The sequence below is a fragment of the Equus przewalskii genome, chromosome 20 (assembly GCF_037783145.1).
Source record: "Equus przewalskii isolate Varuska chromosome 20, EquPr2, whole genome shotgun sequence".
NCBI lineage: Eukaryota > Metazoa > Chordata > Mammalia > Perissodactyla > Equidae > Equus > Equus przewalskii.
Window position 1 is genome coordinate 44,362,255 of NC_091850.1, and position 16,993 is coordinate 44,379,247.

At 38.1% G+C, this 16,993-nt stretch overlaps 1 protein-coding gene across 1 annotated transcript in view; it reads right to left on the minus strand.

Annotated features, from left to right (window-relative positions):
* The window catches only part of FBXL7 (F-box and leucine rich repeat protein 7), a 382,495-nt gene that overhangs the window by 26,782 nt on the left and 338,720 nt on the right, over positions 1-16,993 (minus strand). The window lies entirely within an intron of this gene.

Here is a 16,993-nt window from a genome sequence, read left to right on the forward strand (position 1 = left end):
AAATAGTGATTTTGTTTTCTCAGGGAAAAATTTAGGAATATCTTGACCAAGATTAATGTGCAAGATATCAAATGTGTAGTCATTCATGTAACTCTTTCTTTTTGTATCTTACACTCCTGGAAATAATTCTGAGCTTTGACCAGAGCTGTCCTTTATCCCTGGAAACAGTTTTTCCTCCTATGAGTTGAATTGTTTAAAGACCAGAATAAAATTAGAAGCAACTCTTCACAACCATAATTTACCTAATACTTAATCATAGCAAGGAACCTCTGTTTTTGCCACAAAATCCACAAAGGGTTTATAATTACTGCTCTTTACAGTTTGGCATTGCTGCATAATCAAACTAGGGAACAAAGAGCATTGTGTATTCACATCAGGGATACGAGTTTTGCATGTTTCCACCGTGAATGAGTATACACACTGTCAGAAAAGAGTCTGTTGCAACTTACATTTGACTAACAGATAACCCAGTATAAACAAATTTGGCTCGAATTTTAGAAATATATCAAAACACAGGAATACATCTTTAAATTAGAGTGTCCAAGAAAACAATGCTTGATAAAAATTAAAATTATAAACACAATCGAAAGTGGTATCTATGAAGATTTAGATACTAATGTACTGTACCTTGAAATGTAACAACGACCACATCGTGAACTAAGGGTGCTATATTTCACAATGTCAACTTAAACTTAGGTCCCTAAAATAACCATTATTTCTGCAATTCTTCCTGTCTCTTCCCATAGGCTGTAAAAATGTATTCTCCAAATTTACATACAGTGAAAGCTGTTATCCACATTTCCGATCCCTAGATAAGGGAAAAGTCTATATTCTCCTGCCCCCATGCTGGACTTGTTTGAACAAATTAGTGGCACTCTGATCTCTAATCTGTTTTTAAAATTTTGAGTTAGATGAGAAATAGAAAAAAACACTGAGGCAGTTGCTACGTTGCAAAGTTTTATAATCTCCTTTAAAGGAGATGCCACAGGAAAATCTATTAAAGTTTGTATCTTTCAAAATCAAGAACTGAAATCAAGTTTTTTAAAAAAGTCAAATGTGTGAATAAATTCTGGGTCCCGGTATCTCCTCTCTATTTTTGCATGAAGGAAGGAAGAATTGTTGCTAGTCAGAAAGAGTCTGTTTTCACGTGGGTATAGAGGTCAGAGGCCATGAAAAGATAAAACACTATCAACCAAGAAGGTGTTGATATTTCTGGAGGGAAGTGTGCCAGAATATTGAAGGATGAGGAGAGCCTTAATCAGATTTTGTGGTGTTTACATCTAAGCCCCCTCCAGTGGGCACAGTACTGGAAAGAGACCATGGTGGGGAAAGGGATCGGAGAATGGGGATCGGAGAACAATCTCCAGGTAGGCATCATTTGTCAGAATCTTTTAACTGAAGACTTTAGAGTCAGATCTTTGAAGAAATATTTCCTTTCCTAGATGGGTCCCATTTTCCACTCCTTTATTCCTGAAATGTTATACATAGAGTTTAATACATCCTTTAAAATGGCCTCTACGCCCCAATGTATTCATTTGGCTGGCCTGGCCTTCGACCTTCTGGATTTTCTTCAGGTGGCCCCCAGTGGTCATCAGAGTGGTGATTGCTGTGTCTTTCTCTCTCAGCACCTTTGTGGAAATGCTCTTGAGTCTAGACATTTGGCAAGCAGGTCCCTAGTCTGCCCTGCAGGGCTTGCTCTGCTCTGATGGCCTAGACATACCACTTGAAACCTTCATCATCAACGTTTATCATAACTTTGTTGAGAGGCTATACCATACTCACCTAGAGATCAGAGGGGCAAAAATACTGAATTGAGCCCAAAGGACTAACAATGACAATACGGTATTGAATTTCTGAGGACAGCTTCCTGACTTCTCTCAGTTTAGGGCAGTTGGTGAAAGAACTGTGTTGTATTGCTGCTTCCTAAACTGTACCAAGCCAACTTGAAACCTATTTAGGGGGCCCTAAAAGGAAGCTAGCAAATTCTTCCCTAACAAGTAAACTGTCTACTCAAACATGGATGAAATTTGAATATCAGTATCACTAATTAAGCCACACTTTGGGATTATAAGAGCAGATGGAAGTATATCTCATGTGAAAAGCTGGGTTGGACCAACTTCCTCAAGTCATCTGGATACTTTTTTTCTTTTAATCAAAGCATTGAATTCTTCCTTGTATTTTACTCAGTTGTCTTCAGTCTACATAATGGCAGCAAATGGCGAAAATGTGCCGACTCAAAACATTAGACCATTTAGATAATAATAATTGTGTAAACATGGATGCAATATTTGGCACTTTGTGCCATGAGGACGTTAACAGCTCTGCAACTTCACATGTTGGGGCATCTGTGCCTTCTAAGGAAAACAAACTGATAACTCCACAACTTTAAACATCCTGTTCCATCCCAAATATTAAACATATGCTGTAAGGGGGAAAAAAGTACAGCCATGTGGAAGCAAGACAACCAATATAAAACTGTCACTGTGTACTCTAAAGGCACAGAGAAGGCTAGAAGTGACAAGATGAAAGGTAGCTGCATGGGACTTTTCCCATTTGGAAAACTGGGAAAGAATGGTGAAGCAGGGCCACTGGAGTGGAGTATTTTTGGGTTCTAATAAAATGCAGTTTTCTGGTCATCTTATAATCACATCACCTTTGATAGTTTGCACAAAGCAAGTTAACTGTTGAAGAACATGGTTAAACACACTACACATTTGTATTCTAAAATGAATGATATTAACCTGAAAAAATAAACCTGTACAATATACAGCAAGACATGACAGTCACACTCAGCTTAAAAGTCACTAAGAATGCAAAGCCAATCCTTTACATTCATGACTGAATATTTAGTGCGTTGTGCTGGGTATGATTCAAAAATCCTTCTAGAAGTGGGAGAATTTTCTAGGCTTTGGTTCTACTCAAAAATGGTAATGCATTGTGTGAAATTTAGTGATCTGACCTAACTCGGGCTTTATCAGATTCTTGCTTGCTCCAATGTGCTATGGTTTGCTTAGGAAAAATCTCGTGGGGAAATAAATTACGACTTATTAATTTAAAAAAATACAGTGAGAGAGGGAATATTTGGTGCTTCTGGCATACCTCATGCAGTAAACTGTAGTGGTGGAGTATATGGCTTTTAGAAATTGGAGTAGCCACTGAAGAATCTATTTCTATGGTGGCAACTAAAGAATCTATTTCTGATTTCTGTGATTTGTCTACATATGTTTTTGAAGTCAAGCAGATTTCTATTTGATACTCTTTGGAAAAGTTTAGGCTTCAATAAGAATGCAGAGTACTCTATTCTCTAAAGAGTCTTAATTTCCTTTAAGCCCTTTTCACAAGTTATTCACCTAATTTGCCTTCAGACTGTGAGGTAAAATTGTTCTAAAGAAAACTGGAAATCTACTAATTGGGCCAATGGGTGCATACGCTGATAAATATTATCAGAAGTTATAGTAACAATAAATTTTCTCCTTCCTTGAATCAAATGTTTACATTTCAGTCAATGTCTACAATCATAGGCTTCCGTTCTATTGATTTATTTATTATTTGACTGGGAATATGTACAGTGTACTCCAAGGTTTGCTTATAAGATGCTAGAATTTATACATTTGATTTATTTTCATATGTTGCTTTGACTCCAATAGGGAATCCACAAAAATAAGTTTGCTGGGAATTATAACGTATTTCACTTAGCAGGTTTAAAAGAAAATCCTATCTAAAGGAAGTGGTCTCTTGCTTAATGTCTCCACCTGTCATCCTTTCTCTCACCATGCCTGGCCTTGCTGGTAGCACCATGAACAGACCCTACAGAGACCAGCATCAAGAAAAGTAAATGCTCCTTCTTTGCAATTCTTCAGTACAGATCTTAATATGATGGTTCAGGGCCAGCTGTATGAAAAAGGATTATGCCTAGTGTTTATGAATGTGGTGAGGATGACTTCTCTTTTCTTTCCCCAGTAATGAATTTTTATCTTTAGAGATGCCCTCCTTCAACCTTAGGTTAAAACGAGGATGTCTCTGGTACCAATGAATGCAAAGTGCTACCAGTTATTTATTTCTCAGTGTGAATAAGTTGATTATATTCTTGTGGGCATAGATGACATGAGGTTGCTCCATGCACGACCTCTCCCAAACAGTTCCCCTAACAGCCAGCTAATCTTCTCATCCCCAATGGAAAGTGGCTCTTGAGTTCACACATCATACTTTCTCTTGTTTTCTATAATTGTCAGTCCTGGGGCAAATTTCTACATGAAAGATCCTGAAGAAATACTTGATGCCATTTTCTTAGGTATGTATCTTTAAAATGGCATTAGAGATTAGTTTCTTATCTTTGACCATTGCCATCAACATTCTTATAATAAGCCCATTAAAAGCTCCATCCCTTACCAATTCCATTTGTAGGAAGATCCTTATGGGCTCTTGCTATTTTTTCCCTCCATTAGTGATTTATTTTGTTGGGTTTTTTTTGTTCAGGTTTCTCTTTCAGGTCTTTGAATAGTTCTTGATTGGCCAAATTGCAAGGCATTACCCTTCAAAATTTTAAGCTTATAAGAAGTTGCTTTTTCAAATCTGTTTATTTCAAGGACAACTCCTTTTCTGTGTAAATGATCTTAGATGCTACTATTTCAATCAGCAGAACCCTTGGAACAGAACGTTATTTAGAACATTTAAAGTTAGGAGTTAAACATACTGTAATAATCGATAGCATCTGTGTATGTGTATATATATTATATATGTGTATATATATATCTTACACACATTTATATATACGTGCTACATATTCAAAACTAAGAATACATCTATATATTCTTAGTTTTGAAAGCTCTATGAATTATTCAGTCCTCTTCAAAAAAAGAAGGCAAAAAAAAGAAATCTCTATAAGAAACAGGAATAGCTGGACAAAAAATAGATACTTGGCAGGAAATGAGCAGGTGCAGAGAGGTGACTTCCCAGCTGAAAGGGAAAATAAACGGAAGAAATGGCTCTGGAAATGCCTGTGATATTGAACAGGTTCGTAAGGCAGAACTGAGCTGCAGTTCTTCTGTGGGTATAATGGATTGGCTGAGGCAAGAATACGTTGAGTTTTATTCTTGTGTCTATGCAAACTATTTCAAGTGGAGAGCTATATTCCCTGACACGTATTTTTAGCTTGAGGGTAAAATCTAAATTTTACCATAAAAACATTTTTCACATATCTACGCCCAAGGACAATTTTGTTGGAATCAATGCACAAATGTCCTTTGAGATTGATGACTGCTCAAGTCTAACTCCTCATTTCTCTCTTTTTGTGTTGACTGATACGTGAAATCTCCCTCTCTCTCTTTTCCTTTTTCTCTTTCTCACACGCATAAACATTATGTGTCTATCAATCAATCTAGCTTCTGGCTGGCTTTCCCACCAGAAATCACGGCTGAGTTTACAGATTACTCTTGCTTATGGGCTCTGCTTCATGTTTTCAGGTAAATCAACAGAATTTCCAATGTTGTTGGGGAGAAAGAGGCTGAGACATTTCTGCTCCACCAGAAATGGGTAGCTGAGGGGTAGTTGTTACTTAGACAAATGTCCTATCTTCTGAGGCCCCTGGCTGGGGCTGGATTCACTCAATTCACTCTCTGAGTGTCTTTTCTCTGCTTATGGGCAGAATCCTGGTTTCTTCTACTTTGGATGCAATAGCTATACTAAACAAGGCTAGAGAGAGATCTTTATATTCATGAGTTTGGAAAATATGATATTTATAGGGGGAAGGTCCATGGGGGTATACTGGAGACTCTGGGCTACATATCTTTTTTTTCTTTTGCATATCCACACTAAGTGTATTAGCTTTACATGCTGAATCTGCAGTGTGTTTGATTGTTATTTGGACGAGTTGCAGTGACATTATGAAAGATATTTAACGATAGTGATGGCCTTGCAATGGATTTCACACTTTTACTCTTTTCCACCTCTAATCCATTCTGGTTGGATCAATCTTAAAACACACCTGTCATCCACCCACTCCCTTAGGCAGCATCTTACATCGTTCTCCCCATTGTCTGCTGAATTCAGAACAAACTTGCCTATCCACCTAAGGCTGGCCTTGTTGGGGTTTCAACACAATTTTTCAGCCTCTTCTGCTAGTACCTCCTTTGTGGCCTAACCTCCAGAAAATTGGACTCTTCACTATTTCCCAGAGCATAATCTAAACCCCCTTACCCAAGTGGCCCCTCTTCCTTCTTGTGAATTTATATTGTTGTTGTTTTCAAATTCTTTCAGGCATGACTCAAATACTGTCTTCTTCATGAAATATTTCCTGGATCCACCAACATATGACATATGCCTCATTTAAACCATCACAGCACTGTCTGTCTTAATTAAGGCATTTATTTATCTTTCTGATTACTATGCTGTAAGCTCCATGATGATAGGTACCCTGATTGTCTTGCTCACAGCTATTTTCTTAGCATCTACAAAAGTGCCTCACACTTAAGAGGTATTCAATAAATATATGATGAATAAATAAATGGGATGAGTAAAGGCTTTAGATTTGGCTCCTTGGAGTTTTTCTTTTTATCTCCTGCAGCAGCAAGCTGAGTGAGTGTAAAGAAGACTCCAATATATATTTATAGAATTTAGAAGACCCTCCAAAACTATTGATTGAATTAGGAAAAACTGCATTTGCCACTAGGGTTTATAAAGCATTTTTAGGTCTATTATTTTTCTTCAGACTTAATGCCTTAAGGTGGGCAAGTTAGGTTTTTTCAATTTTCAGATTGAGTTACTAAGGCATACAGAGAAATGGTAGATAGTAGCCCTGGGATAGGACTGCTGGTCTTCTGATGTTTGTCAACAATGACAGAAGCTTGAGTAAGCAGTCCAGGTAATCTCTATTTCAAAGGGTCAGAAGAAGAAGGAACTGGCAGGAGTTGTTCTCATTATCCTGTGATGGCGGTACTCTGGTTGGTGAACTGGGAGAACACATCACTCTTGCTCTTCCATAGCCAAAATATATAGATTGATTTAAAGGTCGTTATCTTTACACTGGGTGAGATTCTCCCATCCCATCGCTGGAACTGAGACAGGTAATCTTAGAGGCTTTTTTGCCCACTCTAGGCTCTCAGAATGCACCATTGGCTTAGCCATCATACTTGGAGTAGGTCTCTGAATTGAGGAGTGGGTGACAGGTCAGCAATGTTAGTATGCTGTGCTCCCCTTATGTAAACTCTCTCCTTTCTAACCTAAACATCTAAGGTCAAAGTAGAGGCTCCATTATTAAAGGGGGGTCCACTCAGCTGACCCTGAGATTTGTGCCCTGATTCCAACTTTACAATTGGCCTTGGGCTTAAAAATATGTACAAATGCCTTAAGCATCAGAATCGGATGGTCATTCCTATAGAAAATGGAATTTAAAGGATCAGAGATGTCTAAGTTGTAATGTTTGCAAATGCAACATCCACTAAAATGCAATGCATCCAGCTTATAGCACCCTCTTTACTAATTACAATTTAATTTTGCATTTTTTATGGAAAAATTTTAAGGATTTTCAATGTTTTTTTAAGGTTTTCTGTAACAGTTTCAATTATGCCCCAATCCATATATTTTATGCTAAGCATAATACCTGATTTCCATGCCTTCAAAATTAACTAGATCATTTTTCTTTATTTTTAAACAGCTTTGTAGAATTTCAATTATAAAAATAATACATGCTCAGTGCTAACAATTCAGAAGATAGAGAATATCATAAAGAGTAAAGATGATTATCTATCATCTCCTCACCTACAAGTAATCATTTTAATGACTGATGGATATCTTTATAAGCATAGGTGGGTAGAAAAGTAGGTAGACTGGCAAGTAGAACAGACAGGAAAAACTTATTTTGGAAGGTTGATAGTTTTGACTGCTTCTGAAACATATAACTGCTTTGATCTTCAGAGTTTGGTAAATCATTTTACAGAAACAAATGGTTCAATACCTGAAACATCATACAATGAAATCTGAATTCTTACAACTTGCCATGAAAGTGTTTAGGAGGCTTATCTTCTTCACTTTCATGAAGTAACTTACCATGACCTATTAAAAACTGAACATCCACCATGTCCAATTTTAATAACAAAAAAACCTGAAAAATTGATTTAAGCTTCTCATTGGACCAACGGCACAACTAAAATGGAGTTGAGGTGTAGTCATTGAGAAGAATCCAAATGTGCCCTTCTGTGAATCTACCTTGTCATGAGGGTTAAGGACAGGCAAAACTCTACCTCAAAAATACTGTGTCAACATGTAATGTACTCTTCCACAGTTACTGGAAACGGGGCAGAATTTTCTTCTTGGAAGGAATCTTTTAGGTAATGCCCATTAGCTTTAGATAAAAGCTCCTCTAAATCAAAAATAGAAAATATGACAACATGTCCCCACTATCAATCAATAACCTCTCTGTAGTTCCCATAACATTCATGAAGTCTGATATTTACTGTTTGTGCTCCCATCAGCAGGTGGTTAGGTAAGCCTCATATTTCAATTTGGCCTGGAATGAAAATGTTATCAAGGCTTATTTTTGTTAGGAGAATATTCTTTATGAGCTGTGTGTTACAACTGACTGAATATTCCAGAAGTCCATCTGACACATCTACTATAGTGACTGGTATTGTGTGAACTGTATCAGCCTGGGGCTAAACACCTAGTTTTTCCAAATGTTGGCATACTTTCTCCACAGCCCTACCTGATGGACTAGACTCTTGCTCAAATGTGAGTTTGATCATGCCTCCAAATGGCTGTTGACCAAAGTGTAGGCACTGAGCTTGAGTTTGCCTTTTCAACGCAAAGTAGTGGAGAGAAACAATTTAATTCATTCTATAGCATTATGTGCTCAAATATAATTTCTAATATAAAGTATTTGACCTAAATTTTAATCATTTTTGGATAACTCCATTTCAACCAGTTGACTAATTTTCTGCATTAGAAATCTTAAGAAGAATTCCTAATATCATTATTGTTCAAATGGACCTTGTAGACAAAGGCACGTTCAGGATTTAAAAAAAAAAAATCATTAAATTTAGGCCAAGCTTTTATGGAGTAGGTTAACTCACAAGCAACAGAAATTCTGCAACTGTAGTCGTCTTTTTGATGTATGCTCATTACTCTACTCAAATTAGTTGTGTAGAAGATAAGTTTGTTGGTTTACCAGTACTCATTTTGTGTACATAAACTCGGTTCTGATTTATAACCTCTCAAAATATGATGGTTATTTCTGCTTACTACAATGGATACAAATTAACTTTGACCATTTTTTTTTTCATAATTTCATAGCATCCTTTGAAAGAGATGTTGGAAGAAAGTTTGTCAAGCATTACATGATAAATAACATCTGTCCACATCTTCCATCTCTCACTGTTGGGGGCACTGTGGTTAATGGGAAAGCACTGATTTGGGGTCAGAAAAATTGATTTCCACCCTGCCTCTCCTCAGCTGAGGGACTTTGTGCAAATTACCTTTAACTTTTTGAGCCTTGGTTTGTTCATCTGTAAAATCAGGAAAATTGTATCTACCTTATAGTGTTGTTAGGAAAATGAAATGGAAAACAAATAAGCCTGAGTTAAATATTTAGTGAAGAAGTCTGACACATGACAAGTGCTTAAGAAAAATTCCCTCCCTCCTTTCCCTGAGCTAAGGAACTATCTGAATTCATGCCTTGCACATAGTAACAACTTAATAAATGTCTATAAAATGAATGAAAATATCATGATAGGTTACCAGATGTAATAAGATAACACACGTGGAGAACTATGGAGTTGATTTTCTCATCAGTTCTCATACCTCCGTTGCTTCCACCTTATTCCACACTACCATAATCTCCCATCTGAACTTCTGCTCTGATCCATGAGGGACTGTAGCATTTCCATTCTAGCCCCTTAGGATCTGTTTTCCACACAGCAGCCGTGGACCTGCTCTGTTCAACACTTTCCACCAGCATTTTCCCCTGACCTCACTTAAAATAAGAGACAAACTCCTTATAGAATCCACATGGTCCTACATTATCTGGCCCTATTTATCTCTCAGTGACCCAGTTTCCCACGATGCTTCTGTTTGTTCCCTGAGCTCCTGCCCTGGAGACTCCCTTGCTGTTCCTAGAATGTGCCAAGCACAAACTCCCTCGGGACCTTCCCCCTAGTTGGATGCTGTCCCCAGAATGTGGGATGGCTCATTCCATTTGTTCTCCTTTCCCTGAGGCTTTCTCTATGCCTTGCTCTCCATGCTGCGGAAGGCTGATGTCTATGAATTGCTTGTCCATGTGGCTTCGAGCCAGGAAGCACTGGCAGAAAGCAGGAGGAGGCAGGGAGAGCTGACCTACTGCAACCCACTGCCATCTCTCCCTGCTGGGGTGTTTGGGCAGTGGCTGAGTTCCTTTATCTCTAGCTCCCAGTGCTATGAAGCAGCCTCTCTCCCTGGGCCGTAGCTCTTGCTAGGTTCCAATATTACCTCTCCCACTCTCTGCCCCTGCAGGACTGCGGGTGGTAATGACTTCCTTCTGTAGCCCGTCCTTGGGGGCTCACCATCCCTCCCCTTAATCTTATCTCTCTCTGTGTAAATAGCATCTTTATTCAACTCCCTTTAATTACTCCTTGGTCCATCTGTTTCTGCTCACAGGTCACCTCCTGTGGGAAGTCTTCCATGATAACCTCTTTAAAACAAAAATTCTCTCACTTCTTTATCACATGTCCTCTGTCTCCATGGCACTTACCACCACCTGACATATAATATACTAATTAATTTTTGTAATTGTGTGCCTCCCTCTGTTAGATTGTAAGCTCAAAGGACTTTGTCTTTCTTTTGTTCCTGATGTGTCTCCACCTCCTACAGCAGACTCTGGCTTGCACAAAATATGTCCTTAATAAATATTTGTTGAGTGGATGGATTCTAAATTATGGAAAGTTGAATTTAGGATTTCTCTTTCTTTCCAAGATTTTAAATAGTAAAGGCAGTGACTTAATATCAACAGAAACTACTCTGATCTGGGCAGAGTAGAAATTGAAAGGAGGATGGAATAGAAAACCACTGGAAATTAATTGTCTCTAGGTTAGGCTTATCGTAAAAGTAATTGGTACATCTCTGACCTGAGCAAGAACTTGAAGATACTTAAAGATTCTACTTTCCAACATATCTGAGTGCAGATGGCAGAATTAGGAAGTGATGAATTAGCCAGTGTTACTGGAGGTCTTTTAAAACTACTTCAACTCAGTTGAAGCATCCAAATGATAATAGGTTATAGCAAGAACCATACCAAACAACAACAACAAAAAGGTAAATTATGCAGAGAAAATACTAAGGATAATATGGCGATAATTAAGCTTGAATTCTCTCTGCACAGATGATAGATTTTAGTGTTTCTTAGATTCTTCTAATTGTGTAGATTATCTTTTTAAATATATTACTTTTCAAGTAATTTTATTTTATCCAAAATACTATCACCCAATTTATTATCAGAAGTTAGTTCATAAACCCTTGATCTCCTTCTGAACTTGTTTATAGTAAACAGAGGTCACATATTGGAAGGCAAAGCTAATAAGCCAAAAGTCTTGCCGGAGTCCCCTGTCGATTTCTATTTTCAGATCACATTTAGAGGACACCAAAGGCGAGCTCTGTCATTGTTCTGCTCTTTAGTTGAAAAGAGAATGAAGCTTGATATTCCCAAGAATTTCTGTCCATTATAAAGTTAGCACTATGAGAACTCTACCTCACGTTATGAATGGTCCACCGTCTTCCCACCTCACTTCTTAAATTGGTCTGGGTTATGGTACCTGGTTGAATTTTTGTTTGTTTGTCGTTTGATTTTACGTCTTAGCCCTGGTTTTCATTTGGGAGTAGCTGATGAATACTCATATATGAATAATCATATATTTGTGGAAGGAAAGAATAAATCGACCCTGGAGATAGAAATGCTCAAAGTACAGAACTGTGCTCCTGCAGACATTCACAAATGCTCAATTTAGTGCACTGATTCTCAGACTTAGCTGCACGTTGAAATTACCTGGGGAGTTTTAAAAACAACACTGAAGCCTGGATCCTACCTCCCGAGATTATGATTTAACTGATATGGGGTACATCATGGGCACTAGAGGTTTTCAAAGCTCTCAGGTGTTCTATATGAGAGAGAGCTGGAAAACCACTGATCTAGGGAACCTGAACATCACTGGCATATCTTTAATACAGATTGCAGCTGATTCTAGTCGTAGGTAGCCTCTGCTGCTTTAACTCTAAAAACACCATAGGTGCTCCTGCATTCCCTCACTGGTTCATTAGGAAAATCTCGGTTCCTCCATGTTTTTCTAAGAAACACAAGCTTTAGTTTTCCAATGAGAAAGACAATCAGAAGTCATGTGCAAACCTCCTGATAAAACACACAAGGAGAAATCGTAGGGCTGTTTGGGGGGTGCATCAAAAGGATGGCATGTTAATCTTCAACCATTGAAACTCAAAGGAGAGTGTTTTCATTGGCTTGTAGTCAGCTGTTGGTAAATTGCATAGTCTTTAATACCATTCATTGTCTCTGGGAGGATATTGTCTCCCTTCCCCCACTCTTCCTGGTGGATTTGTCAGGACTGTCCATGATGTAGAGAGACTAGTCCGGGTACTCTCACGGGCATGAATGAAGAAGAAATTCTAAATGGGGGAAGGAGCTTCAGCACTGCCTGAACTCTTTAGGAAGGCTTTAGGAAGATAAAGACCAGTTTTGCCATTTTTGGTAAAACAGAGAGAAATTTGCATATGAGTGGTAGAATGGGCAATGAGAATAAGGCGCAGAAGGTTATTTGTCTTGGACTTCATCTTCTTGTAACATTTTTTCCCAAACCTGACCAAGTGGTTCTCTTAAGAACTTAATAGTTTAAAAATGTCACCACACAAAGATTAAAATCATGAGGAAAAGAACTCAGTGGCTTATGGAAGGCATTTGTATTAGCGTTTTAGATGGACTTTATAGGTGGGTCACAATAACCACTTCATCAGAATTTGAAAGGCAAAATTAATAGCTATTGATGAGTTCCTGGATGATAATGCAATATAAATTAGTTTTAGTTACTATTAATGCACTTCATGAAATCTCCTTAAATTGGCCTCTCAGATTGTCCAGCCACAGGATTGGCGTTGAGGAAAAGAGTTCAGGGACATCTAGAGCTTGTGGCAGGTGATGATGCCAGATATGAAGAGGCTCAACTGTAGAGTCAGGTGTCCAGCTACCTGGAAGAGCAAGTGGATGCTGAGTGGGAGAACACGGCAGCCACTGGGGGATAGAAAACCCAGAAAAAGTTACAATTTTTTTTTAACATTGCCATTTTCTCCTCTCTCCATTGGAAAAAGCACATATGTATTTAAAATAATTTCACAGACACTAACACACAGTCAGTCCTCTTGAGTTTACCAAAATAACCACATATGATACTTTCTAATTCCCACAAAAGAGCTATTTTATGCATGATTCTAAGTAGATTGCAGAGTGACAACTGTCATGTGTGGCAGAGTTAATACTACAATAATTGTGCTTGGCAAGATACTTATTAGTTAGGAACACCTCTCAAGAAAGCCTAGAAATGCACATGGTCAATATTTATATCTGTTAGACACATTGGGATGGTTTGGAGCCATTTCCAACAACAGCTGTGCAAATGGTTGATGTCGTGGTACTCTCTCAGACTTAAATCTCCATTTGGCAATTCCTACATATGTCCAAACACTGAAAATATTTTCACTTTTGATATGTAGAAGAATCCAATTTGGGATTTAAATGTCAAGCCAAGAGGGATCATCCATTCTCCTGCTTTCCCTCTCACATGTTGCTATGTTTTCCTCCCACGCTCTCCTTCTCAGTGACAATGCACACTGCCATGACTTCCCCTTGAGAAATTCCCAGAGCAAGCTCTTTTGTGCTGTCATAAACATAAGGGGTGAAACATTGACTAGAAATGTAAACTTGGATCAAGCTTCCAAAACACAACAGAACAATTGGTGGTCTTGTCGGGTCCAGTCCTTTAATTGGACAAAACCATAGCCTTGACTAGGCTGTACTGTTTATAAGGCTCATCCTCACATATAAACGATTTTTAAAAATTATGGGAGACCCACGTTTATAAGTGCAATGAGTCTTTGTTTAGAAAAAGGAATTTATCTGTCTCTTGAATTGTTAAGCTTTTTCTTTCCTCTTTCCAGCCCAAAGCAAAACAAAGCACAATTTGGCCTTTTAATCGAAGGTGAGCCACAATGAACTTGCTCAATGCAGAGAAATCTTCACGACACTTTAAATCATGTTGGGGAGAGTACAATGTTGCTTTGTGAGCCATGACTCCTGGAAAATATGTGCTTGTGAGACATGGGCGCACATGGGCATGTGCACACACACACACATGGGAAAACTCATACGCAGCTCCCAAAGTTTTGTCAGATTTTATTTGAAAAGGATTTTCTCCTTGGCACTGTGCACACTATTTGTTCCCTGCTAATTAAGGGAGGTAGAAGATCCTTTGTTTATGGGGTGAAAATCCCCATTGGCAGGATGGTCCTCCATAAACCAGCATAACGAAGAGGCAAAGGAGAGATGTCTGAAATTAGCCTCCATTTGAAGACAAAATATAATTTGGGAGATAGACTAACTAAGAGCCACTGGAATTGCTGTTTGGAGATAAAAGAAAATAGCATACTTCAGAGAAAGGAAATGCCTTTTGGAGACAGAACTAATTTAGGCCGCTCCAACTTAAAAAAGTCCCTCTGCCCAGTTTTATGGCCAGAGTGAAAAAGGAGCAAGGTAAATATGCAAGGCCACCCACTGGGACATGTCTCCTTTTCCCCGTGCGTGTTCTCACTGTGAAAATACGCATGGCCACAAGCATATGTGTGCATACGAACAAGTACATGTACATGCACACACACAAACTCACAGAGCTTGAGATTGTTTCTTGATAGTTTTCAACTGATTAGTAGAAACAGAAACAGGGACACACGATATCCAGGCTGCATTCAATACAGATATTCCAGCTGTTTCCTGAGTTAATTTCCCTCTCCCTTTTTGCTCTCCTTTCATAATTTACTTACGCACATTTTAAACAAGAAAATGCCATTTTTAAAAGTATGACTAATCATAATAGGGATTGTTAACTTGCCCAGTTCTGGCTATACATACAGTCATAGATATTGAATCCAGTCCTAGAAAGACAATGATTTGCATATTTTTAACATTTTGCAGGAAAGTCATCATGGGAACTTAAATATTTCTTTGATCTTCCACGTTTCATTTTGCCACCATTAAAATGGGAACCGATCACGGCATGTGGCAGATGCTTTTTGATATGAGTCCCAGTGATCTCACCTGCTGGTATTTGCTTGTGTAATTACCTCCTCTTGAGTGTGGACTGGACTTGGTTATGTGCTTCTAAAAAACGAAATCTGGAAAAAGTGATAAGATGTCACTTCCAAGATTAGGTTATAAAAGACTGTGACTTCCCTCTTACTGGCACCCTCTCTCTTGCTCTCTTACTTGCTCACTCTGATGAAGCAAAATGCCAAGTGTGAGCTGCCTATGCACAGGCTGACATGGCAAGAAAATGAAGGAGGCCTCTAGCTAACAGCTTGTGAGGAACTGAAGCCCTCAGTCCACCAATCTGCAAGGAACTGAATCCTGCCAACAACCGTGTGAGAGAGCGTGGAGTGGATCCTTCCCCAGTCAAGCCTTGAGATGACTGGAGCCCTTGATTGCTGTCTTGAGAGGTAAGCAGTACCACAAGGCACTGCTTAGCTGTGCCTGATTCCTGACCCACGTGCACTGTGAGATACAAGCATACCTGGAAGATAGTGTGGGTTCGGTTCTAGATTACCACAATAGCGTGAATATTGCAATAAAACAAGCTATATGAATTTTTTGTTTTCCCAGTGCATATAAAAGTCATGTTTACACTATACTGTAGTCTATTAAGTGTGCAATAGCATTATGTCTAAAAAAAATGTACATGCCATAATTTAAAAATACTTTATTGCTAAAAAGGCTAACATCATCTGAGCCTTCAGTGACTCATAATCTTTTTGCAAAAAAATCTTCTGTAAAGAATGCTGTATATGTGAAGCACAATAAACCAAAGTGCAGTAAAACAAGGTGTGCCTGTAATAAACCCTGTTGTTTTAAGCCACCAAATTTGGGGGTAATTTGTTACACAGCAATTGGTAGCCAATACACTATTCTGAAAACATTCTTCACCATTCATTGGTAGACTAAATTTTTTAAAAAAGGTAAACACACATATACACAATTTATTATAGGTTTCCTTCCACTTTTTTCGGGTGGGGGTTATTTTGAATCTCACCACTTTTCCGTTTCTAAAAGAATCTATTAGATTCACTGTAATTCAAGTGGTAAATATGTTCCCAATGAAATAAGACTGTTTACACCAAATGAATTCCTTATTCAAAAAACTTTCTTTTCTCTAACATCTTGAATTTGATATTTTTAACTATCTATATTGAATTTGTTTGTAAGTAAATTGTGTTTTTCCCTCTTAGTCTGGTTTTATTTGTTCATTTCAGCAACAAAATAATAAGATAAATTCAGTTAGTTGGATGAATTATTACCACCTTTTTTGTACAAAATTAATTCCATAAACATTTATTAGGCAGTTAATTATGCTTGAATCTGTATTATACATTTTGGGGGATAGTCTGGCACTTGTAAAGATGATCTTTACTTGGAATAATCTCTCAAAAATAGATGGATTTTAGGATTTAATTAGTTTTAAGGTTCGAGCCACATATTCTTGTCCTCTGCCACTCACTGAAAAATTGTCTCCAGATGTTCAAAAAAGCTGAATGGCCAACAGAAATGGCAATTTGGCCAACATTGATCAAGGACTTAAGGGAATATATCCAAGACCACAGCTTGCACTTGCTGCCAAAATCTTTCCAACAAAAAGGATGCCTGTCTCACCACCTGTAAAGTGGTGAGTTCACAGCGCCTAATTTGGGGTTATAAAACCCATTTCTT